Genomic DNA, 26,297 nt, shown 5'->3' with positions numbered 1-26,297 from the left:
GCTCTTCTTGGGCGGCTGCCCGAGGGGGTCTCGGCTTTACAGCTTTGCCGAGCGGCTACTTGGTCGGGTTCAAACACCTTTGCAAAGTTCTACAAGTTTGATACCCTGGCTGAGGAGGACCTTGTGTTTGCTCATTCGGTGCTGCAGAGTCATCCGCACTCTCCCGCCCGTTTGGGAGCTTTGGTATAATCCCCATGGTCCTTACGGAGTACCCAGCATCCACTAGGACGTCAGAGAAAATAAGAATTTACTCACCGGTAATTCTATTTCTCGTAGTCCGTAGTGGATGCTGGGCGCCCGTCCCAAGTGCGGACTTTCTGCAATACGTGTATATAGTTATTGCTTAAATAAGGGTTATTGTTATGAGCCATCCGTTGAGTGAGGCTCAGTTGTTGTGATAACCTTACCCAGTTAACAGTATGAACAAGTTGTACGGTGTGATTGGTGTGGCTGGTATGAGTCTTACCCTGAATTCCAAAAATCCTTTCCTTGTAATGTCAGCTCTTCCGGGCACAGTTTCCCTAACTGAGGTCTGGAGGAGGGGCATAGAGGGAGGAGCCAGTGCACACCAGATAGTACCTAATCTTTTCTTTAGAGTGCCCAGTCTCCTGCGGAGCCCGTCTATTCCCCATGGTCCTTACGGAGTTCCCAGCATCCACTACGGACTACGAGAAATAGAATTACCGGTGAGTAAATTCTTATTATTCCCTCTTCATCAAGCCTTCCTGAGGTTTGCGGTACAGGATTGTCATTACCAATTTCAGGATTTGCCGTTTGGGTTTTCCATGGCCTGAGGGTTTTCACCAAGGTAATGGCAGAGATGATGGTCCTCCTGCGCAATCAAGGGGTCACAATTATCCCATACTTGGACGATCTCCTGATAAAGGTGAGGTCCAGAGAGCAGTTGTTAAGAAATGTGGATCTCTCCCTGTCTGTTCTGCGGCATCACGGTTGGATGCTAAATTTGCCAAAGTCTCAGTTGAGCCCAGCCACTCGGCTGCCCTTCTTAGGCATGGTCCTGGACGCGGAGATACAGAGAGCGTTTCTTCCGGAGGTCAAAGCTCTGGAAATCCAGACCATGGTCAGGGAGCTCCTGAGGCTGACAAGTGTGTCGATTCATCAATGCACTCGGGTACTAGGGAAGATGGTTGCTGCTTACGAAGCCATTCAGGTTTCATGCCCGGGTGTTTCAGTGGGATCTGCTGAAAAAATGGTCCTGGTCTCACCTGCACATGCACCGGAAAATAAGTCTATCTTCCAGGGCCAGGATTTCTCTCCTGTGGTGGCTGCAAGGCTCTCACCTCCTAGAGGGACGCTGATTCGGAATCCAGGACTGGGTCCTCCTGACAACAGATGCAAGTCTCCGAGGCTGGGGCGCAGTCACGCTAGGAAGAAATTTCCAGGGAAAGTGGTCAAGCCAGAAATCTTGTCTCCACATAAATGTTCTCGAGTTGAGAGCCATTTACAACGGCCTGCTGCAAGCAAAGAACTTCAGGGTCGCCCTGTCCTAATCCAGTCGGACAACATAACAGCAGTGGCGTACGTAAACCGCCAAGGCGGAACAAGGAGCAGGGTGGCTATGGAGGAGGCCACAAGAATCCTACGCTGGGCGGAACAGCACGTGAGCGCTCTGTCAGCAGTCTTCCTCCCGGGAGTAGACAACTGGGAAGCAGACTTCCTCAGCAGACACGATCTCCATCCGGGAGAGTGGGCTCTTCATCAAGAGGTGTTTACAGAAGTGACAAAGCGTTGGGGACTTCCTCTGATAGACATGATGGCGTCTCGCCTCAACTAGAAGCTTCCGAGGTATTGTTCCAGGTCGAGGGACCCCCAGGCCAGCGCAGTGGATGCCCTGGTGTCTCCGTGGGTGTTTCCGTCTGTGTATGTGTTCCCTCCGCTTTCTCTCATTCCGAAGGTGCTGAGGATCATTCGACGAACAGGGGTTCAGGCGATACTCGTCGTTCCAGATTGGCCACGGAGGGCCTGGTATCCGGATCTTCAAGAATTACTAGTGGAAGATCCCTGGCCGCTTCCTCTACGAGAGGACCTGTTGTTGCAGGGGCTCTGTGTGTTTCCGGACTTACCACGGCTGCGTTTGACGGTGTAGAAGTTGAGCGCCAGATCTTAGCTCAGAAGGGTATTCCAGGGGAGGTCATCCCCACTCTCCTTAAAGCTAGGAAAGAAGTTACGGCAAAACATTATCACCGTATTTGGAGGAAACATGTTTCCTGGTGTGAGACCAAAGCAGTAACGGCGGAGGTGTTTCACTTGGGTCGGTTTCTCCATTTATTGCAGGCTGGCGTAGATGCAGGCCTGAAATTGGGTTTCATAAAAGTGCAGATTTCTGCTTTATCTATTTTCTTTCAGAAAGAATTGGCCGTCTTTCCCGAGGTTCAGACTTTTGTGAAGGGAGTGTTGCATATCCACCCTCCAGTTGTGGCGCCGTGGGATCTTGAAGTGGGCTTGCAGTTCCTTATGTCTCACTGGTTTGAACCTTTGCGTAAGGTAGAGTTAACGTTTCTCACTTTGAAGGTGGTCATGCTTTTGGCTATGGCATCGACCAGGCGAGTGTCAGAGTTGGCGGCCTTGTCTCACAAGAGCCCGTATTTGATTTTCCATTCGGATAGAGCGGAATTGAGGACTCGTCAACAATTTCTGCCGAAGGTGGTTTCTTTGTTCCACATTAACCAGCCTATTGTGGTGCCTGTGGCTACGGATGCTGTGGCGGTTCCAAAGTCTCGATGTTGTCAGGGCTTTGAAAATTTATGTCGCCAGAACGGCTCGTACCAGGAAAATAGAAGCTTTGTTTGTCCTGTATGCTTCCAACAAGGGGGGTCATTCCGAGTTGTTCGCTCGGTAAAAATCTTCGCATCGCAGCGATTTTCCGCTTAATGCGCATGCGCAATGTCCGCACTGCGACTGCGCCAAGTAAATTTGCTATGCAGTTAGGAATTTTACTCACGGCTTTTTCATCGTTCTGGCGATCGTAATGTGATTGACAGGAAATGGGTGTTACTGGGCGGAAACAGGCCGTTTTATGGGCGTGTGGGAAAAAACGCTACCGTTTCCGGAAAAAACGCAGGAGTGGCCGGAGAAACGGGGGAGTGTCTGGGCGAACGCTGGGTGTGTTTGTGACGTCAAACCAGGAACGACAAGCACTGAAATGATCGCAGATGCCGAGTAAGGTTGAAGTTACTCAGAAACTGCTACGAGGTGTGTAATCGCAATATTGCGATTACTTCGTTCGCAATTTTAAGATGCTAAGATTCACTCCCAGTAGGCGGCGGCTTAGCATGAGCAAATCTGCTAAAATCCGCTTGCGAGCGAACAACTCGGAATGACCCCCAAGATTGGAAATCCTGCTTCTAAACAAACCATTGCTCGCTGGATTTGTAATACGATTCAGCAAGCTCATTCTTTGGCTGGGCTACCGTTGCCGAAGTCGGTAAAGGCCCATTCTACTAGGAAGGTGGGCTCTTCTTGGGCGGCTGCCCGAGGGGTTTCGGCACTTCAGCTTTGCCGAGCAGCTACGTGGTCAGGTTCAAACACATTTGCTAAGTTTTACAAGTTTGATACCCTGGCTGATGAGGACCTCATGTTTGCTCAATCGGTGCTGCAGAGTCATCCGCACTCTCCCGCCCTGTCTGGAGCTTTGGTATAGCCCCCATGGTCTTTTTGGAGTCCCCAGCATTCTCTAGGACGTAAGAGAAAATAGGATTTTAATACCTACCGGTAAATCCTTTTCTCCTAGTCCGTAAAGGATGCTGGGCGCCCTTCCCAGTGCGGACTGTTACTTACAGTTGTAGTTTTACTGGTTGTATTTGTTTTACACAGGGGATGTGTAATAGTTTATTCAGTTTGTTGCTGTTGTTGATTCATACGGTTATCTGGTTTTATACTATTCCAGTTGTACGGTATGTTGTGGTGTGGGCTGGTATGTTTCTCGCCCTTTGTTTGAACAAAAATCCTTTTCTCGAAATGTCCGTCTCTCCTGGGCACAGTTCCTATAACTGAGGTCTGGAGGAGGGGCATAGAGGGAGGAGCCAGTTCACACCCAGTTTAAGTCTTTATAGTGTGCCCAAGCTCCTGCGGATCACGTCTATACCCCATGGTCCTTTTGGAGTCTCCAGTATCCTCTATGGACTAGGTGAAAAGGATTTACCGGTAGGTATTAAAATCCTATTTTATGTCACCACGGGTACGTTATTTAGACCAGCCATTGCATCTGCGTGGGTGAGTAGTGCTATCGAAAAATGGGCAGATAACTTGTCATCTGAAATAGATATCCTGGATAGGGATAGCATTCTTTTGACACTGGGTTATAGCAGGGACGCTGGCTGCAGTCTACCTAAAGGAAGCAGCGAGGGATATTGGCCTCTTGGGAACAAGGGCCAATGCCATGGCAGTCTCAGCTAGGAGAGCATTGTGGATTCATCAAGGGAATGCTGATGCTGACTCTAAGAAAGCTATGGAGTCTCTACCGTATAAAGGTGGTGTATTGTTTGGTGACAGCCTTGCTGACTTGGTATCTACGGCTACCGCGGGTAAGTCATAATTTTTACCTTATGGGCCTGCACCACAAAAGAAAGCACACCACTATCGGATGCAGTCCTTTCGGCTCAGTAAATACAGAAAGGGCCAAGGGTCTTCCTTCCTTGCTACTAGAGGAAAGGGAAGGGGTAAACATTCACCGGCCGTGGCCGGTTCCTAGGAGCAGAATTCCTCCCCGGCTTCTGCCAAATCCACCGCATGACGCTGGGGCTCCTCTGCGGGAGTCCGCACCGGTGGGGGCACGTCTCAAGCTCTTTAGTCAGGTCTGGGCTCGTTCGGCCTTGGACCCATGGGTTTTAGAAATAGTGTCCCACGGGTACAAACTGGAGTTTCAAGACGTTTCCCCTCACCGATTTTTCAAATCGGCCTTACCAGCTTCTCTTCCGGACAGGGAGGCGGTATGCGCAGCAATACAAAAATTGTTTCACAATCAAGTCATTGTCAAGGTTCCCCCGTCGCAACAGGGAGAAGGCTTTTATTCGAGCCTGTTCGTGGCCCTGAAGCCAGACTGCTCAGTCAGACCAATCCTGAACCTCAAATCCCTCAATTTCTACCTAAAAAAAATTCAAATTCAAGATGGAATCTCTCGGGGCAGTGATCTCCAGTCTGGAGGAGGGCAATTTTATGGTGTCGGTAGACATAAAGGAAGCCTACTTACATGTTCCCATTTATCCTCCACATCAGGCTTACCTGAGGTTTGCAGTTCAGGATTGTCATTACCAATTTCAGACGTTACCGTTTGGTCTGTCCACGGCGCCAAGGGTTTTCACCAAGGTAATGGCTGAAATGATGGTTCTCCTGCGCAAGCAAGGAGTCACAATTATCCCGTACTTGGACGATCACCTGATAAAGGCGAGATCCAGGGACCAATTACTGCAGAAAATTACGCTCTCCCTGACAATTCTGCAGCAAAATGGTTGGCTCCTAAACTTGCCAGAATCACAGTTGGTTCCGACGAGACGGCTGTCGTTTTTGGGAATGATTCTGGACACAGAATTACAGAGTTTTTCTTCCAGTGGAAAAGGCTCTGGAAATTCAGAACCTGGTCAAACAAATTCTGAAACCAGCAAGAGTATCGATCCATCAATGCACTCGGTTGCTGGGGGAGATGGTGGCGGCCTACGAGGCCATTCAGTTTGGCAGGTTCCATGCCAGAGTGTTTCAGTTGGACAAGTGGTCCGGGTCCCATCTGCACATACACCGAAGGATAATCCTGTGTTCCAAGACCAGAATCTCACTCCTGTGGTGGCTGCACAGCTCTCACCTCCTAGAGGGACGCAGGTTCGGGATCCAGGACTGGATCCTTGTGACCACGGATGCGAGTCTCCGAGGCTGGGGAGCAGTCACGCAGGGGGAAAGCTTCCAGGGAAGATGGTCAAGCCAGGAAATTTGTCTACACATAAACGTTCTGGAGTTAAGGGTCATTTACAACGGCCTTCTCAAAGCGGAACATCTTCTTCGTACTCTGCCCATCTTGATTCAGTCGGACAACATAACAGCAGTAGCGTACATAAACCGCCAGGGCGGAACAAAGAGCAGAGCAGCAATGGCAGAGGCCACAAAGGTTCTCCGCTGGGCGGAAAGGCATACAAGCGTTCTGTCAGCGATCTTCATTCCAGGAGTGGACAACTGGGAAGCAGACTTCCTCAGCAGACACTATCTCCATCCCAGAGAGTGGGGTCTTCATCAAGAGGTATTTGCAGAAGTGACAAGTCTTTGGGGAATCCCTCAAATAGACATGATGGCGTCTCGCCTCAACAAGAAACTTCAGAGATATTGTTCCAGGTCGAGAGACCCTCAAGCAATAGCAGTGGACGCCCTAGTGACACCATGGGTGTTTCAGTCGGTGTATGTGTTTCCTCCGCTTCCACTCATTCCAAAAGTGATAAAGATCATAAGAAGAACAAAGGTTCCAGCGATCCTCATTGTTCCAGACTGGCCAAGGAGGGCTTGGTATCCAGAACTTCAGGAATTAATCATAGGAGATCCCTGGCCTCTTCCTCTGAGAGAGGATCTGTTACAGCAGGGGCCGTGCGTGTTCCAAGACTTACTGCGACTTCGTTTGACGGCTTGGCGGTTGAACGCCGGATCCTAGCCCGTAAGGGTATTCCCGAGGAAGTCATCCCCACTCTTATTCAGGCCAGAAAAGGAGGAGTAGCGTCTAAACATTACCACCGTATTTGGAGAAAATACGTGTCTTGGAGTGAATCCAAGAAAGCTCCTACGGAAGAATTTCAGTTAGGACGTTTTCTCTATTTTCTACAAGCTGGTGTGGATGCGGGCCTAAAGTTGGGCTCAATTAAAGTACAAATTACAGCCTTATCGGTTTTCTTCCAAAAACAATTGGCCTCCCTTCCAGAAGTTCAGACTTTTGCGAAAGGCGTGTTGCACATCCAACCTCCCTTTGTGCCCCCAGTGGCACCGTGGGATCTTAACGTGGTGTTGCAATTCCTTCAATCTCATCTGTTTGAACCTTTACAGAAGGTAGAGTTGAAATTCCTCACTTGGAAAGTGGTCATGCAAGGCGGGTGTCTGAATTAGCGGCCTTGTCTCACAAGAGCCCTTATTTGATCTTCTATGAAGATAGAGCAGAGTTGACGACGCGCCAGCAATTTCTGCCTAAAGTGGTTGCGTCGTTCCACTTGAACTAACCTATTGTGGTACCAGTGGCTACTGACGCCTTGCTGGAATCGAAGTTTCTCGATTTGTAGTCAGAGCTTTAAAAATTTATGTCGCCAGAATGGCTCAGTTTAGGAAAACGGAGGCTCTGTTTGTCCTGTATGCTTACAACAAGATTGGGGCTCCTGCTTCCAAGCAGACTATTGCGCGCTGGATCTGTCATACGATTCAGCAGGCTCATTCTATGGCTGGATTGCCGTTACCGAAATCGGTGAAGGCCCATTCTACCAGAAAGGTGGGCTTGTCCTGGGCGGCTGCCCGGGGGGTCTCGGCATTACAACTTTGCCGAGCGGCTACGTGGTCGGGATCAAACACTTTTGCGAAGTTCTACAAGTTTGATACCCTGGCTGATGAGGACCTCATGTTTGGTCAATCGGTGCTGCAGAGTCAGCCGCACTCTCCCGCCCGTTCTAGAGCTTTGGTATAACCCAATGGTTCTTGATGTGACCCCAGCATCCTCTAGGACGTATGAGAAAATAGGATTTTAATACCTACCGGTAAATCCTTTTCTCTTAGTCCGTAGAGGATGCTGGGCACCCGTCCCAGTGCGTACTATATCTGCAGTTTTTTGTTACGTTTCAACACATGTTGTTACGTTTTTAGTCAGCCTGTTGCTGACGTTATTCATGCCGTTGACTTGCGTTATGTTGAATGCCATGTTGTACGGCGTGCTTGAGGTGTGAGCTGCTATGTATCTCACCTTAGTTTAACAATAAATCCTTTTTCTCAAAATGTCCGTCTCCCTGGGCACAGTTCCTATAACTGGAGTCTGGAGGAGGGGCATAGAGGGAGGAGCCAGTTCACACCCTTTGAAAGTCTTAAAGTGCCCATGTCTCCTGCGGATCCCGTCTATACCCCATGGTTCTTGATGTGACCCCAGCATCCTCTACGGACTAAGAGAAAAGGATTTACCGGTAGGTATTAAAATCCTATTATTGCAGCTTTAAACCTACAGCCTTAATGCTTGAGATTGTGGCAGTTCAAGCAACTTGCGCCTTTTTACATATACCCTATAGACAACCTGAGGTGTGCATTGAATACTTGCTTATTCATAATAGTAAAGCTGCACTGACTTTTATTTGCAGAGGAAGGAGACTCGCCGAGACTGATAGTAGAAATCTACATTTAAAACATACACTTGTAGTTCACCCTCACTTAAATGTTCTTCTATGATCTAGACCAATGTAACGTAATCATCTTTTCTCATAAAAACTTGTCAGTCAATAAGCTGGGTACATCCTTGTATGATATTTGCACCATGTGTTGTTTCCAAGCAAATCGGACCTGCATAGCGTGCATGGTGCAAGTAAAAAAAATATCTTACAGGTACTGTGTGCGCGTGCCAAAAAATGGGTGTGGCCAATTAAATGGGGGCGTGATACACATATGACCCCCACAGTGCCAGATACACGTTGCCCCCCCAGTGCCAGATATGCCCCGAGTGCCAGATACACATATCCTTGCAGTGCCAGATATGCCCCGAGTGCCCGATACACATGTCCCTGCAGTGCCAGATATGCCCCCAGTGCCAGATACACATGTCCCCACAGTGCCAGATATGCCTACAGTGCCAGATACACATGTCCCCACAGTGCCAGATATGCCCCCCAATGCCAAATACAGAAATACCCCCCAGTGCCAGATACAGAGATGCCCCCAGTGCCAGATACATATGTCCCGCAGTGCCAGGTACACATGCCCCCCCCCCCCCCTTCCCCTGCTGCTTACCTCGCTCCTGATTCCTGAGGAGTGCGTAGCCTGCGCCTCTTCTGCCCCTCAGTGTCTACCTTGAGTTAGGCGCAGATCCGTGAGGCAATCAAAGCTCGCGGTCCGGCAGCCAATCAGATACCAGGTACATAGACGACGTCCTATTTGTATGGGATGGGGATCGGTCATCGTTAGAAAATTTTTGCCAATACCTTAACTCAAACAATAGGAATATTGAGTTATCCTATAGCATCAGTCAGTCGGAGGTCAACTTCCTAGATTTATGTATCGATGTGGACAAGAACAATTTAGTTACCAGAAATTATTCAAAGCCCACATACTGCAATTCTCTTATTAATTTTGACAGCAATCATCACCTTAATTGGATTAAAAGCATTCCTAAAAGTCAATTTAGACGGTTGCGGAGGAACTGTACAAATATTGAGTGGTATGATAAGGATGCGGATGTGATGGGAAACCATTTTCTTTCTTTCTCTATCGTCCTAGTGGATGCTGGGGTTCCTGAAAGGACCATGGGGAATAGCGGCTCCGCAGGAGACAGGGCACAAAAAGTAAAGCTTTAGGATCAGGTGGTGTGCACTGGCTCCTCCCCCTATGACCCTCCTCCAAGCCTCAGTTAGATTTTTGTGCCCGGCCGAGAAGGGTGCAATCTAGGTGGCTCTCCTAAAGAGCTGCTTAGAAAAGTTTAGCTTAGGTTTTTTATTTTACAGTGAGTCCTGCTGGCAACAGGATCACTGCAACGAGGGACTTAGGGGAGAAGAAGTGAACTCACCTGCGTGCAGGATGGATTGGCTTCTTGGCTACTGGACATTAGCTCCAGAGGGACGATCACAGGTACAGCCTGGATGGTCACCGGAGCCTCGCCGCCGGCCCCCTTGCAGATGCTGAAACGAGAAGAGGTCCAGAATCGGCGGCAGAAGACTCCTCAGTCTTCTTAAGGTAGCGCACAGCACTGCAGCTGTGCGCCATTTTCCTCTCAGCACACTTCACACGGCAGTCACTGAGGGTGCAGGGCGCTGGGAGGGGGGCGCCCTGGGAGGCAAATGAAAACCTTTTTTGGCTAAAAATACCTCACATATAGCCTCCGGGGGCTATATGGAGATATTTAACCCCTGCCAGAATCCGTTAAGAGCGGGAGACGAGGCCGCCGAAAAAGGGGCGGGGCCTATCTCCTCAGCACACAGCGCCATTTTCCCTCACAGAAAGGCTGGAGGGAAGGCTCCCAGGCTCTCCCCTGCACTGCACTACAGAAACAGGGTTAAAACAGAGAGGGGGCACTAATTTGGCGTTAGAAATATATAAAAAAGATGCTATAAGGGAAAACACTTATATAAGGTTGTCCCTATATAATTATAGCGTTTTTGGTGTGTGCTGGCAAACTCTCCCTCTGTCTCTCCAAAGGGCTAGTGGGTCCTGTCCTCTATCAGAGCATTCCCTGTGTGTGTGCTGTGTGTCGGTACGTGTGTGTCGACATGTATGAGGACGATGTTGGTGAGGAGGCGGAGCAATTGCCTGTAATGGTGATGTCACTCTCTAGGGAGTCGACACCGGAATGGATGGCTTATTTAGGGAATTACGTGATAATGTCAACACGCGCCAAGGTCGGTTGACGACATGAGACGGCCGACAAACAATTAGTACCGGTCCACAGGGACACTGAATCCAGTGTCGACGGTGAATAAACAAACGTATTCCTTATTAGGGCCACACGTTAAGGGCAATGAAGGAGGTGTTGCATATTTCTGATACTACAAGTACCACAAAAGAGGGTATTATGTGGGATGTGAAAAAACTACCGTAGTTTTTCCTGAATCAGATAAATTAAATGAAGTGTGTGATGATGCGTGGGTTCCCCCCGATAGAAAATATGGGCGGTATACCCTTTCCCGCCAGAAGTTAGGGCGCGTTGGGAAACACCCCTTAGGGTGGATAAGGCGCTCACACGCTTATCAGAACAAGTGGCGGTACCGTCTATAGATAGGGCCGTCCTCAAGGAGCCAGCTGACAGGAGGCTGGAAAAATATCATAAAAAGTATATACACACATACTGGTGTATACTGCGACCAGCGATCGCCTCAGCCTGGATGTGCAGAGCTGGGGTGGCTTGGTCGGATTCCCTGACTAAAAATATTGATACCCTTGACAGGGACAGTATTTTATTGACTATAGAGCATTTAACTCTGGCATCAAGAGTAAGTGCGATGTCCATATCTGCCAGAAGATGTTTATGGACACGACAGTGGTCAGGTGATGCAGATTCCAAACGGCACAAAGGTGTATTGCCGTATAAAGGAAGAGGAGTTATTTGGGGTCGGTCCATCGGACCTGGTGGCCACGGCAACTGCTGGAAAATCCACCGTTTTTACCCTAAGTCACATCTCTGCAGAAAAAGACACCGTCTTTTCAGCCTCAGTCCTTTCGTCCCTATAAGAGTCATATCTGCCCAGGGATAGAGGAAAGGGAAGAAGACTGCAGCAGGCAGCCCATTCCCAGGAACAGAAGCGTTCCACCGCTTCTGACAAGCTCTCAGCATGACGCTGAGACCGTACAGGACCCCTGGATCCTACAAGTAGTATCCCAGGGGTACAGTTTGGAATGTCGAGACGTTTCCCCTGCGCAGGCTCCTGAAGTCTGCTTTACCAAGGTCTCCCTCCGACAAGGAGGCAGTATGGGAAAAAAATTCACGAGCTGTATTCCCAGCAGGTGATAATTAAATTACCCCTCCTACAACAAGAAAAGGGGGTATTATTCCACACTATATTGTGGTACTGAAGCCAGAAGGCTAGGTGAGACCTATTCTAAATCTAAAAAAATTTGAACACTTACAAAGGTTCAAATCAAGATGGAGTCACTCAGAGCAGTGATAACGAACCGGGAAGAAGGGGACTATCTGGTGTCCCGAGACATCAGGGATGCTTACCTCCATGTCCCAAATTTGCCCTTATCACTAAGGGTACCTCAGGTTCGTGGTACAGAACTGTCACTATCAGTTTCAGACGCTGCCGTTTGGATTGTCTACGGCACCCCGGGTCTTTACCAAGGTAATGGCCGAAATGATGGTTCTTCTTCGAAGAAAAGGCTTCTTAATTATCCCTTACTTGGACGATCTCCTGATAAGGGCAAAGTCCAGGGAACAGTTGGAGGTCGGAGTAGCACTATCTCGGATACTGTTACAACAGCAGGGGTGGATTCTAAAGATTCCAAAATCGCAGCTGATCCCGACAACAAGTCTCCTGTGCTTAGGGATGATTCTGGACACAGTCCAGAAAAAGGTGTTTCTCCCGGAAGAGAAAGCCAGGGAGTTATCCGAGCTAGTCAGGAACCTCCTAAAATCAGTGCATCATTGCACAAGGGCCATGGTAAAAAAATGGTGACTTCCTTCGAAGCAATTCCAGTCGGCAGATTTCATGCAAGAACTTTTCAGTGGGATCTGCTGGACAAATGGTCCGGATCGCATCTTCAGATGCATCAGCGGATAACCCTATATCCAAGGACAAGGGTGTCTCTCCTGTGGTGGTTACAGAGTGCTCATCTTCTAGAGGGCCGCAGATTCGGCATTCAGTTTTGGATGTTGGTGACCACGGAGGCCAGCCCGAGAGGCTGGGGAGCAGTCACACAAGGAAAAAATTTCCAGGGAGTGTGATCAAGTCTGGAGATTTTTCTCCACATAAATATAGCTAAGGGTAAATTTATAATGCTCTAAGCTTAGCAAGACCTCTGCTTCAAGGTCAGCCGGTATTGATCCAGTGGGATAAAACATCACGGCAGTCGCCCACGTAAATAGACAGGGCGGCACAAGAAGCAGGAGGGCAGTGGCAAAAACTGCAAGGACTTTTCGCTGGGCGGAAAATCATGTGATAGCACTGTCAGCAGTGTTTCATTCCGGGAATGGAAACTGGGAAGCAGACTTCCTCAGTAGGCACGACCTCCACCCGGCAGAGTGGGAACTTCATGGGGAAGTTTTCCACATAATTGTAAACCGTTGGGAATTACCAAAGGTGGACATGATGGCGTCCCGTCTGAACAAAAAACGGGACAGGTATTGCGCCAGGTTAAGAGACCCTCAGGCAATAGCTGTGGACGTTCTGGTAACACCGTGGGTGTACCAGTCGGTGTATGTGTTCCATCCTCTGCTTTTCATACCTAAGGTACTGAGAATTATAAGACGTAGAGGAGTAAGAACTATACTCATGGCTCCGGATTGGCCAAGAAGGACTTGGTACCCGGAACTTCAAGAGATGCTCACAGAGGACTTATGGCCTCTGCCGCTAAGAAGGGACTTGTTTCAGCAAGTACCATGTCTGTTCCAAGACTTACCGCAGCTGCGTTTGACGGCATGGCGGTGGAACGCCGGATCCTAAGGGAAAAGGCATTCAGGAAGAGGTCATTCCTACCCTGGTCAAAGCCAGAAAGGAGGTGACCGCACAACATTATCACCACATGTGGCGAAAATATGTTGCGTGGTGTGAGGCCAGGAAGGCCCCACGAAGAAATTTCAACTCGGTCGATTCCTGCATTTCTTGCAAACAGGAGTGTCTATGGGCCTCAAATTGGGGTCCATTAAGGTTCAAATTTCGGCCCTGTCGATTTTTCTTCCAGAAAGAATTGGCTTCAGTTCCTGAAGTCCAGAAGTTTGTCAAGGGAGTATTGCATATACAACCCCCTTTTGTGCCTCCAGTGGCACTGTGGGATCTCAACGTAGTTCTGGGATTCCTCAAAACACATTGGTTTAAAACCAGTCAAATCTGTGGATTTGAAGCATCTCACATGAAAAGTGAACATGCTCTTGGACCTGGCCTGGACCAGGCGAGTGTCAAATTGGTGGTTTTTTTCTCAAAAAAGCCCATATCTGTGTGTCCATTCGGACAGGGCAGAGCTGCGGACTCGTCCCCAGTTCTCTCCCTAAGGTGGTGTCAGTGTTTCACCTGAACCAGCTTATTGTGGTGTCTTGCGCCTACTAGGGACTTGGAGGACTCCAAGTTGCTAGATGTGGTCAGGGCCCTGAAAATATAGGTTCCAGGACGGCTGGAGTCAGGAAAACTGACTTGCTGTTATCCTGTATGCACCCAACAAACTGGGTGCTCTTGCTTTTAAGCAGACTTTTGCTAGTTGGATGTGTAATACAATTCAGCTTGCACATTCTGTGGCAGGCCTGCCACAGCCAAAATATGTAAATGCCCATTCCACAAGGAAGGTGGGCTCATCTTGGGCGGCTGCCCGAGGGGTCTCGGCTTTACAACTTTGCCGAGCGGCTATTTAGTCAGGGGCAAACACGTTTGTAAAATCCTACAAATTTGATACCCTGGCTAAGGAGGACCTGGAGTTCTCTCATTCGGTGCTGCAGAGTCATCCGCACTCTCCCGCCCGTTTGGGAGCTTTGGTATAATCCCCATGGTCCTTTCAGGAACCCCAGCATCCACTAGGACGATAGAGAAAATAAGAATTTACTTACCGATAATTCTATTTCTCGGAGTCCGTAGTGGATGCTGGGCGCCCATCCCAAGTGCGGATTATCTGCATTACTTGTACATAGTTACAAAAATCGGGTTATTATTGTTGTGAGCCATCTTTTCAGAGGCTCCGCTGTTATCATACTGTTAACTGGGTTCAGATCACAGGTTGTACAGTGTGATTGGTGTGGCTGGTATGAGTCTTACCCGGGATTCATAAATCCTTCCTTATTGTGTACGCTCGTCCGGGCACAGTACCTAACTGAGGCTTGGAGGAGGGTCATAGGGGGAGGAGCCAGTGCACACCACCTGATCCTAAAGCTTTACTTTTTGTGCCCTGTCTCCTGCGGAGCCGCTATTCCCCATGGTCCTTTCAGGAACCCCAGCATCCACTACGGACTCCGAGAAATAGAATTATCGGTAAGTAAATTCTTATTTTTTTTATCCAAAACTTTTTATTGAGACATCATTGATATCATAGTACAAAAGTACAAATAAAGTAGTATACAGTAACATATATGATTACAGCCAGGAGTCGTACATCGCAGTCACCCATGTCAGACCACACAGATTTTTGCATGACATTTGAATAAACTGTCTATACATTGATGGTGTTATACATCATAGATTTAACTGTAGGGGGAGCCGTCATAATTGTCCATTCTTAAACCAAGGAAAGAGGCTGGTCCTGTGCAGCCAGCCTAGTTAAGTACCATGTAGTGTTCTTGAGGCTGCTATGAATGTGTAGCCGTGTATTGAGGGGCAAAGTGGATATATATAAGATTCCCAGAGACTGAAAAACCTGTCTACTTGTTTACCCCTATCAACAATAGCCTCCACCCAGTCCATCCTAAATATATGGTGTAATTTACAAAAAAATAATGGTATCTGTGGTGGCGCACAATCTATCCACCCTTGTAGAATAGTTTTTTCTCCGGCCGCACTAAGGGGGTCATTCCGAGTTGTTCGCTCGTTGCCAATTTTCGCTATATTGCGATTAATCACTTACTGCGCAAAGTTCGCAAAGCGCATGTGCTTAGTTATTTTACACAAAAGTTAGGTATTTTACTCACGGCATAACAAGGATTTTTCATCGTTCTGGTGATCGTACTGTGATTGACAGGAAGTGGGTGTTTCTGGGCGGAAACTAGAGATGAGCGCCTGAAATTTTTCGGGTTTTGTGTTTTGGTTTTGGGTTCGGTTCCGCGGCCGTGTTTTGGGTTCGAACGCGTTTTGGCAAAACCTCACCGAATTATTTTTGTCGGATTCGGGTGTGTTTTGGATTCGGGTGTTTTTTTCCAAAAACACTAAAAAACAGCTTAAATCATAGAATTTGGGGGTCATTTTGATCCCAAAGTATTATTAACCTCAAAAACCATAATTTACACTCATTTTCAGTCTATTCTGAATACCTCACACCTCACAATATTATTTTTAGTCCTAAAATTTGCACCGAGGTCGCTGTGTGAGTAAGATAAGCGACCCTAGTGGCCGACACAAACACCGGGCCCATCTAGGAGTGGCACTGCAGTGTCACGCAGGATGTCCCTTCCAAAAAACCCTCCCCAAACAGCACATGACGCAAAGAAAAAAAGAGGCGCAATGAGGTAGCTGTGTGAGTAAGATTAGCGACCCTAGTGGCCGACACAAACACCGGGCCCATCTAGGAGTGGCACTGCAGTGTCACGCAGGATGGCCCTTCCAAAAAACCCTCCCCAAACAGCACATGACGCAAAGAAAAAAAGAGGCGCAATGAGGTAGCTGACTGTGTGAGTAAGATTAGCGACCCTAGTGGCCGACACAAACACCGGGCACATCTAGGAGTGGCACTGCAGTGTCACGCAGGATGTCCCTTCCAAAAAACCCTCCCCAAACAGCACATGACGCAAAGAAAAAAAGAGGCGCAATGAGGTAGCTGTGTGAGTAAGATTAGCGACCCTAGTGGCCGACACAAACACCGGGCCCATCTAGGAGTGGCACTGCAGTGTCACGCAGGATGGCCCTTCCAAAAAACCCTCCCCAAACAGCACATGACGCAAAGAAAAAAAGAGGCGCAATGAGGTAGCTGACTGTGTGAGTAAGATTAGCGACCCTAGTGGCCGACACAAACACCGGGCACATCTAGGAGTGGCACTGCAGTGTCACGCAGGATGTCCCTTCCAAAAAACCCTCCCCAAACAGCACATGACGCAAAGAAAAAAAGAGGCGCAATGAGGTAGCTGTGTGAGTAAGATTAGCGACCCTAGTGGCCGACACAAACACCGGGCCCATCTAGGAGTGGCACTGCAGTGTCACGCAGGATGTCCCTTCCAAAAAACCCTCCCCAATCAGCACATGATGCAAAGAAAAAGAAAAGAAAAAAGAGGTGCAAGATGGAATTATCCTTGGGCCCTCCCACCCACCCTTATGTTGTATAAACAAAACAGGACATGCACACTTTAACCAACCCATCATTTCAGTGACAGGGTCTGCCACACGACTGTGACTGATATGACGGGTTGGTTTGGACCCCCCCCAAAAAAGAAGCAATTAATCTCTCCTTGCACAAACTGGCTCTACAGAGGCAAGATGTCCACCTCATCTTCACCCGCCGATATATCACCGTGTACATCCCCCTCCTCACAGATTATCAATTCGTCCCCACTGGAATCCACCATCTCAGCTCCCTGTGTACTTTGTGGAGGCAATTGCTGCTGGTCAATGTCTCCGCGGAGGAATTGATTATAATTCATTTTAATGAACATCATCTTCTCCACATTTTCTGGATGTAACCTCGTACGCCGATTGCTGACAAGGTGAGCGGCGGCACTAAACACTCTTTCGGAGTACACACTTGTGGGAGGGCAACTTAGGTAGAATAAAGCCAGTTTGTGCAAGGGCCTCCAAATTGCCTCTTTTTCCTGCCAGTATAAGTACGGACTGTGTGACGTGCCTACTTGGATGCGGTCACTCATATAATCCTCCACCATTCTATCAATGTTGAGAGAATCATATGCAGTGACAGTAGACGACATGTCCGTAATCGTTGTCAGGTCCTTCAGTCCGGACCAGATGTCAGCATCAGCAGTCGCTCCAGACTGCCCTGCATCACCGCCAGCGGGTGGGCTCGGAATTCTGAGCCTTTTCCTCGCACCCCCAGTTGCGGGAGAATGTGAAGGAGGAGATGTTGACAGGTCGCGTTCCGCTTGACTTGACAATTTTGTCACCAGCAGGTCTTTCAACCCCAGCAGACCTGTGTCTGCCGGAAAGAGAGATCCAAGGTAGGCTTTAAATCTAGGATCGAGCACGGTGGCCAAAATGTAGTGCTCTGATTTCAACAGATTGACCACCCGTGAATCCTTGTTAAGCGAATTAAGGGCTGCATCCACAAGTCCCACATGCCTAGCGGAATCGCTCCGTGTTAGCTCCTTCTTCAATGCCTCCAGCTTCTTCTGCAAAAGCCTGATGAGGGGAATGACCTGACTCAGGCTGGCAGTGTCTGAACTGACTTCACGTGTGGCAAGTTCAAAGGGCATCAGAACCTTGCACAACGTTGAAATCATTCTCCACTGCACTTGAGACAGGTGCATTCCATCTCCTATATCGTGCTCAATTGTATAGGCTTGAATGGCCTTTTGCTGCTCCTCCAACCTCTGAAGCATATAGAGGGTTGAATTCCACCTCGTTACCACTTCTTGCTTCAGATGATGGCAGGGCAGGTTCAGTAGTTTTTGGTGGTGCTCCAGTCTTCTGTACGTGGTGCCTGTACGCCGAAAGTGTCCCGCAATTTTTCTGGCCACCGACAGCATCTCTTGCACGCCCCTGTCGTTTTTTAAAAAATTCTGCACCACCAAATTCAAGGTATGTGCAAAACATGGGACGTGCTGGAATTTGCCCATATTTAATGCACACACAATATTGCTGGCGTTGTCCGATGCCACAAATCCACAGGAGAGTCCAATTGGGGTAAGCCATTCCGCGATGATCTTCCTCAGTTGCCGTAAGAGGTTTTCAGCTGTGTGCGTATTCTGGAAAGCGGTGATACAAAGCGTAGCCTGCCTAGGAAAGAGTTGGCGTTTGCGAGATGCTGCTACTGGTGCCGCCGCTGCTGTTCTTGTGGCGGGAGTCCATACATCTACCCAGTGGGCTGTCACAGTCATATAGTCCTGACCCTGCCCTGCTCCACTTGTCCACATGTCCGTGGTTAAGTGGACATTGGGTACAACTGCATTTTTTAGGACACTGGTGAGTCTTTTTCTGACGTCCGTGTACATTCTCGGTATCGCCTGCCTAGAGAAGTGGAACCTAGATGGTATTTGGTAACGGGGGCACACTGCCTCAATAAATTGTCTAGTTCCCTGTGAACTAACGGCGGATACCGGACGCACGTCTAACACCAACATAGTTGTCAAGGACTCAGTTATCCGCTTTGCAGTAGGATGACTGCTGTGATATTTCATCTTCCTCGCAAAGGACTGTTGAACAGTCAATTGCTTACTGGAAGTAGTACAAGTGGGCTTACGACTTCCCCTCTGGGATGACCATCGACTCCCAGCGGCAACAACAGCAGCGCCAGCAGCAGTAGGCGTTACACGCAAGGATGCATCGGAGGAATCCCAGGCAGGAGAGGACTCGTCAGACTTGCCAGTGACATGGCCTGCAGGACTATTGGCATTCCTGGGGAAGGAGGAAATTGACACTGAGGGAGTTGGTGGGGTGGTTTGCGTGAGCTTGGTTACAAGAGGAAGGGATTTACTGGTCAGTGGACTGCTTCCGCTGTCACCCAAAGTTTTTGAACTTGTCACTGACTTATTATGAATGCGCTGCAGGTGACGTATAAGGGAGGATGTTCCGAGGTGGTTAACGTCCTTACCCCTACTTATTACAGCTTGACAAAGGGAACACACGGCTTGACACCTGTTGTCCGCATTTCTGGTGAAATACCTCCACACCGAAGAGCTGATTTTTTTGGTATTTTCACCTGGCATGTCAACGGCCATATTCCTCCCACGGACAACAGGTGTCTCCCCGGGTGCCTGACTTAAACAAACCACCTCACCATCAGAATCCTTCTGGTCAATTTCCTCCCCAGCGCCAGCAACACCCATATCCTCCTCATCCTGGTGTACTTCAACACTGACATCTTCAATCTGACTATCAGGAACTGGACTGCGGGTGCTCCTTCCAGCACTTGCAGGGGGCATGCAAATAGTGGAAGGCGCATGCTCTTCACGTCCAGTGTTGGGAAGGTCAGGCATCGCAACCGACACAATTGGACTCTCCTTGTGGATTTGGGATTTCAAAGAACGCACAGTTCTTTGCGGTGCTTTTGCCAGCTTGAGTCTTTTCAGTTTTCTAGCGAGAGGCTGAGTGCTTCCATCCTCATGTGAAGCTGAACCACTAGCCATGAACATAGGCCAGGGCCTCAGCCGTTCCTTGCCACTCCGTGTGGTAAATGGCATATTGGCAAGTTTACGCTTCTCCTCCGACAATTTTATTTTAGGTTTTGGAGTCCTTTTTTTTCTGATATTTGGTGTTTTGGATTTGACATGCTCTGTACTATGACATTGGGCATCGGCCTTGGCAGACGACGTTGCTGGCATTTCATCGTCTCGGCCATGACTAGTGGCAGCAGCTTCAGCACGAGGTGGAAGTGGATCTTGATCTTTCCCTAATTTTGGAACCTCAACTTTTTTGTTCTCCATATTTTATAGGCAGAACTAAAAGGCACCTCAGGTAAACAATGGAGATGGATGGATTGGATACTAGTATACAATTATGGACGGACTGCCACGGTTAGGTGGTATAAAAAAACCACGGTTAGGTGGTATATATTGTAATACAATTATGGATGGACGGACTGCCTGCCGAGTTCCGACACAGAGGTAGCCACAGCCGTGAACTACCGCACTGTACACTGGTTGATAAAGAGATAGTAGTATACTCGTAACAACTAGTATGACTGACTATGACGGTATAAAGAATGAAAAAAAAACCACGGTTAGGTGGTATATATTATAATACAATTATGGATGGACGGACTGCCTGCCGACTGCCGACACAGAGGTAGCCACAGCCGTGAACTACCGCACTGTACACTGGTTGATAAAGAGATAGTAGTATACTCGTAACAACTAGTATGACACTATGACGGTATAAAGAATGAAAAAAAAACCACGGTTAGGTGGTATATATTATAATACAATTATGGATGGACGGACTGCCTGCCGACTGCCGACACAGAGGTAGCCACAGCCGTGAACTACCGCACTGTACACTGGTTGATAAAGAGATAGTAGTATACTCGTAACAACTAGTATGACACTATGACGGTATAAAGAATGAAAAAAAAACCACGGTTAGGTGGTATATATTATAATACAATTATGGATGGACGGACTGCCTGCCGAGTGCCGACACAGAGGTAGCCACAGCCGTGAACTACCGCACTGTACACTGGTTGATAAAGAGATAGTAGTATACTCGTAACAACTAGTATGACTGACTATGACGGTATAAAGAATGAAAAAAAAACCACGGTTAGGTGGTATATATTATAATACAATTATGGATGGACGGACTGCCTGCCGACTGCCGACACAGAGGTAGCCACAGCCGTGAACTACCGCACTGTACACTGGTTGATAAAGAGATAGTAGTATACTCGTAACAACTAGTATGACACTATGACGGTATAAAGAATGAAAAAAAAACCACGGTTAGGTGGTATATATTATAATACAATTATGGATGGACGGACTGCCTGCCGACTGCCGACACAGAGGTAGCCACAGCCGTGAACTACCGCACTGTACACTGGTTGATAAAGAGATAGTAGTATACTCGTAACAACTAGTATGACACTATAACGGTATAAAGAATGAAAAAAAAACCACGGTTAGGTGGTATATATTATAATAATACAATTATGGATGGACGGACTGCCTGCCGACTGCCGACACAGAGGTAGCCACAGCCGTGAACTACCGCACTGTACACTGGTTGATAAAGAGATAGTAGTATACTCGTAACAACTAGTATGACTATGACGACGGTATAAAGAAAGAAAAAAAAATACCACGGTTAGGTGGTATATAATTATACAATTATGGATGGACGGACTGCCTGCCGAGTGCCGACTGCCGACACAGAGGTAGCCACAGCCGTGAACTACCGCACTGTACTGTGTCTGCTGCTAATATAGACTGGTTGATAAAGAGATAGTATACAACAATATACTACTATACTGGTGGTCAGGCACTGGTCACCACTAGTCACACTGGCAGTGGCACTCCTGCAGCAAAAGTGTGCACTGTTTAATTTTAAATTAATATAATATTATGTACTCCTGGCTCCTGCTATAACAACCTGCAGTGCTCCCCAGTCTCCCCCACAATTATTATAAGCTTTTATACATTGATGTGCAGCACACTGGGCTGAGCTGAGTGCACACAGACTGAGTCACACTGTGTGACTGCTGTGTATCGTTTTTTTCAGGCAGAGAACGGATATAGCAGAGAACGGATATATTAAATAAAAGTTAACTTAACAACAACTGCACTGGTCACTGTGGTAAACTCTGTCTGCACAATCTCTCTCTCTCTCTCTTCTAATCTATTCTAATGGAGAGGACGCCAGCCACGTCCTCTCCCTATCAATCTCAATGCACGTGTGAAAATGGCGGCGACGCGCGGCTCCTTATATAGAATCCGAGTCTCGCGAGAATCCGACAGCGTCATGATGACGTTCGGGCGCGCTCGGGTTAACCGAGCAAGGCGGGAAGATCCGAGTCGCTCGGACCCGTGAAAAAAAAAGTGAAGTTCGTGCGGGTTCGGATTCAAAGAAACCGAACCCGCTCATCTCTAGCGGAAACTTGACATTTTCTGGGCGTGTGCGAAAAAACGCTGGCGTTTCTGGGAAAAACGCGGGAGTGTCTGAAGAAACGGGGGAGTGTCTGGGCGAACGCTGGGTGTGTTTGTGATGTCAAACCAGGAACGAAACTGACTGAACTGATCGCAATCTGTGAGTAGGTCTGGAGCTACTCAGAAACTGCTAAGAAATTTCTATTCTCAATTCTTCTAATCTTTCGTTCGCAATTCTGCTAAGCTAAGATACACTTCCAGAGGGCGGCAGCTTAGCGTGTGCAATGCTGCTAAAAGCAGCTAGCGAGCGAACAACTCGGAATGAGGGCCTAAGGGCTATCAGTAGTTTCTTGCATTCCAATGGCATGCGAAGAGTGGGATCGATAATACCCAGGACTGCCCATTCGGGGGTAAAGGGTACATAAGTTATTAAATTAGCCTCCGCATATCTCCTAATGAGATGCCAAAAATATTGTACAATTGGGCTTGCCCACAAACAATGATATGTGTCAGCCTCACTCTGGTGGTATCTTGGGCAAGAGTGTGTTTCCGACGTACCCATATGGTAGCGTCGTAAGGAAACCATTTTCTAGATAAAGGGTACGATACCCTTCTGGTCTCTGATGCACGCATTAAAACACGTGATTTGGAACGATCCTTAACCTTGGAAAGTAATAAAAACACCACTATTCCGTTTGATAATAAAGGGGTCAATTTTATATCTCAATATAACTCTCAGTATTGACAATTAGACAGTTATTATTAAAAAACATTGGTATATTTTGACCAAAGATCCTTTATTGTGTGGGATTCTCCAAGATAAGCCCAAATTCATTTATCGCAAAGCTAATAATCTGAAAGATATACTTGTCAAAAGTGCATTGCCTATAGAAAGGATGCAAACTAGGATCACTTCTAAAGGCTTCTATCGCAGTGGTTTCTGCCTTATGTGTAGAAGCTGCAGCATTGATAGGAAAATTACTGAATACAAATCAAATCAAACCCAGGTTGTGTATCCTATTAAAGATTTCATCACTTGTGCAAGCAAAAATGTTATCTATTTGCTAGAGTGCAATTGTGGGCTTCAGTATACAGGGAGGACGGGTAGAATGTTAAAAGAACGAATGTCGGAACACACCAGAAATGTTAAAAAGGGTTACGAACTACATAGTGTGTCCGCACATTTTAAGGAGAAACACAATTGCAATCTGAAGGGCTTAAAAAGCTTTATAGGTATTAAATTAGCAAAAGGGAACTGGAGAACACATAATACTGAGAGGTGTTTGGCTCAGTTAGAAATGAAAACCATACATCAGTTAAAAACATTGGCACCTAATGGGTTAAACCTTGAATTTGAAATAAAATGGTTCATCTAACATACTTCCCCGGTAGTCTGTGGGAAATACCTCACTAATCGTGTGTTTTGTTTCTCCCTTTCTCTGTTTTGTCTGTTTTTGTAAGAGCATATATGGACATTTGAAACATCGGCATGGACTAAAGCACAGCTGCATATCCGTTATTCAGAATCAGAATCAGCTTTATTGGCCAGGTACACTTGCGTATACTAGGAATTTGTCTTCGGTTTGCTATACAACAGCCAAGAAGGTAACAGGTAAGCAGGTGTGTGTGTGTGTGTGTGTGTGTGTGTGTGTGGGAATGGGGGGGGGGGGGGGGGCAAGTAAAGTTACACAGATAGGTATACCGTAGGAACACAAGTTAGTTACATGTACGTCTAGTCAGTCAATGTTCAGGAGTTCAGCAGGCGGACCGCTTGGGGAAAGAAACTTTTGAGGCTTCTGGTGGATCTGGCGGGGACAACCCTGTAACGCCTGCCTGAAGGAAGCAAGTTAAACATGCTGTGGCCGGGGTGTAGCTGGTCTTTTACTATCTTCATTGCCCGCTTTTTAGCTCTGGACAAGTACAGGTCCTGGACTGAGGGAAGGTCGGCTCCGATGATCTTCTCTGCGGTTCTGACCACCTTTTGGAGCCTGCATCTGTCCCTCGCGCTGGCGGAGCTGTACCATACGAGTATCGAGGAGCACAGTACCGACTCCACAATCGCGGAGTAGAAGAGGAGCAGAAGCTTCTGTGGGATGTTGAACTTCCTTAGTTGCCTGAGGAAGAACAACCTCTGCTGCGCTTTCCCAACAGTGGTGTCAGCGTTGGACCCCCATTTAAGGTCCCGGGAGATTGTGGTCCCTAGAATCTTGAAGGAGTCCACTAGCGATACCACACTGTCAGCAATCGTTAGCGGAGGTGCACTAGATGACTTCTTCCTGAAGTCCACTATCATCTCGACAGTTTTGAGGGGGTTGAGCTCAAGGTTGTTGTGGATGCACCACTGGGCCAGCCTGTCTACTTCCCGTCTATAGGCCGATTCGTCCCCATCCTTGATGAGGCCGATGACGGTGGTGTCATCGGCGAATTTGATGATTCTTACTGATTGCGCCACTGAGGTACAGTCATTTGTGTACAGGGAGAAGAGCAGGGGTGAGAGGACACAGCCCTGAGGGGCCCCTGTACTAATGGACCGCGCTTGAGAGGTGAATTCCCCCGCTTTCACCACCTGTGTCCTATCTGTCAGGAAGTCTATTATCCAGGAACAGGTAGCTTCTGGGACCCCTAGGCAAAGTAATTTGGGGTGGAGGATGCTGGGGACGATTGTATTGAAGGCCGAGCTGAAATCGACAAACAGGACCCTCGCGTAGGTACCGGGAATGTCTAGGTGCTGTAGAATGTAGTGCAGGCCCAGGTTGACTGCATCCTCGACACACCGATTCGAGCGATAGGCGAACTGCAGGGGGTCCAGTTGGGGGCCAGTCACAGTTTTCAGGTGATTCAATATCAGACGCTCAAACATTTTCATGACCACAGACGTCAGTGCTATCGGCCTGTAGTCGTTCAGGTTCGTGATAGTGGGTTTCTTGGGAACCGGGACTATAGTAGACCTTTTGAGGCAGGAAGGGACTTTCTGTAGCTCCAGCGATTTATTGAAGATTTTGGTGAATATGGGGGCGAGCTGACCCACACATGCTCTTAGGGCAGATGGTGACACTCCGTCAGGACCCGGAGCTTTCCTGGTTTTGGCCCTTTTGAACAATGCCTCCACCTCTTCTTGGGTGACTTGCAGTGCCTGGGGTTGGCCGTCGGTGTTCGGGGCATCGTAGAGGTGATTGTTTGGGTTGCAGGGGACTTCTTTTGCGAACCTGCAATAAAAGTGGTTCAGTTCATCTGCAAGGTCTTGGTGCATGGCGGTGGACTTTGAAGTTTTCCTATAGTTGGTTATGGATTGCATTCCTTTCGTGACATCTTATCTCTGTATACATTTGTTTTGCTTATTATGGTTATTTTATCCCAATAAACTGTATACAAAGTGTGTGTACCCAGGGTGCTATAGAACATGTAAATGTTACTCCACAGTCGGGACTCCCAGGTATCCTTTATTCTAGGTATATTAAGATAGCCAGTTGGCCCCGTGCTTTGTCACGGTGGTTATACAACTTCTCCTACCTATATATTTTTAGTATTTTGTCCGGTCATAAGGCCATACACTATTGGGGATTTTCCTCAGCACGTTATTTGTGCAGTTTGTATATCGTTATGAGGGACACAAGTGTGTTCGATCATGTGCTTAAAGCAATAAGCCGTAGCAGAATATGTGTGAGTGCACACACATTTTGTGATTCCTGACGGTGCGGTTTCAGTAATTACAATACATACGATGTAAGTGTTTTGTAATTGTGTAGATCACATTCAAGCAATAGGATACTGATGGCTCCAGTCTGACGACGGGGATTGCCAGTATAACAGACCGGTATCCAGTGTGTTTTGAATGCGGTCTAGACATTATCGGCTGCAATCTAATACGTATTGAATGTTGCGTTAGATCACGATGGAAACTGTGCGAGCGATTTGTAATTGCTGCACGGTATACTTGAGTCCGATAATAAAGCATGATTGGTGTTTTCCAGTCACGTGATCGGGGCTGCAGACACAGCGGTCTGAAACTTGAGTTATTCTGATGCAGTTTAAGTATTGTAGGATATAA

The 26,297-nt window shown here is 47.8% G+C and overlaps 1 long non-coding RNA gene across 1 annotated transcript in view; it reads right to left on the bottom strand.

The window, feature by feature from the left end:
* Positions 1 to 26,297, bottom strand: part of LOC135055805 (uncharacterized) — an 84,652-nt gene that overhangs the window by 21,152 nt on the left and 37,203 nt on the right. Inside the window, exon 4 of the long non-coding RNA XR_010243815.1 lies at positions 8,959 to 9,098. This is a non-coding gene — a long non-coding RNA (uncharacterized LOC135055805). The remainder of the gene's footprint in view (positions 1 to 8,958; positions 9,099 to 26,297) is intronic.

The sequence above is a fragment of the Pseudophryne corroboree genome, chromosome 3 (assembly GCF_028390025.1).
Source record: "Pseudophryne corroboree isolate aPseCor3 chromosome 3, aPseCor3.hap2, whole genome shotgun sequence".
Lineage (NCBI taxonomy): Eukaryota > Metazoa > Chordata > Amphibia > Anura > Myobatrachidae > Pseudophryne > Pseudophryne corroboree.
Note: the sequence above shows the minus strand (reverse complement) of the source record. Positions and strands in the feature narration are given on the sequence as shown.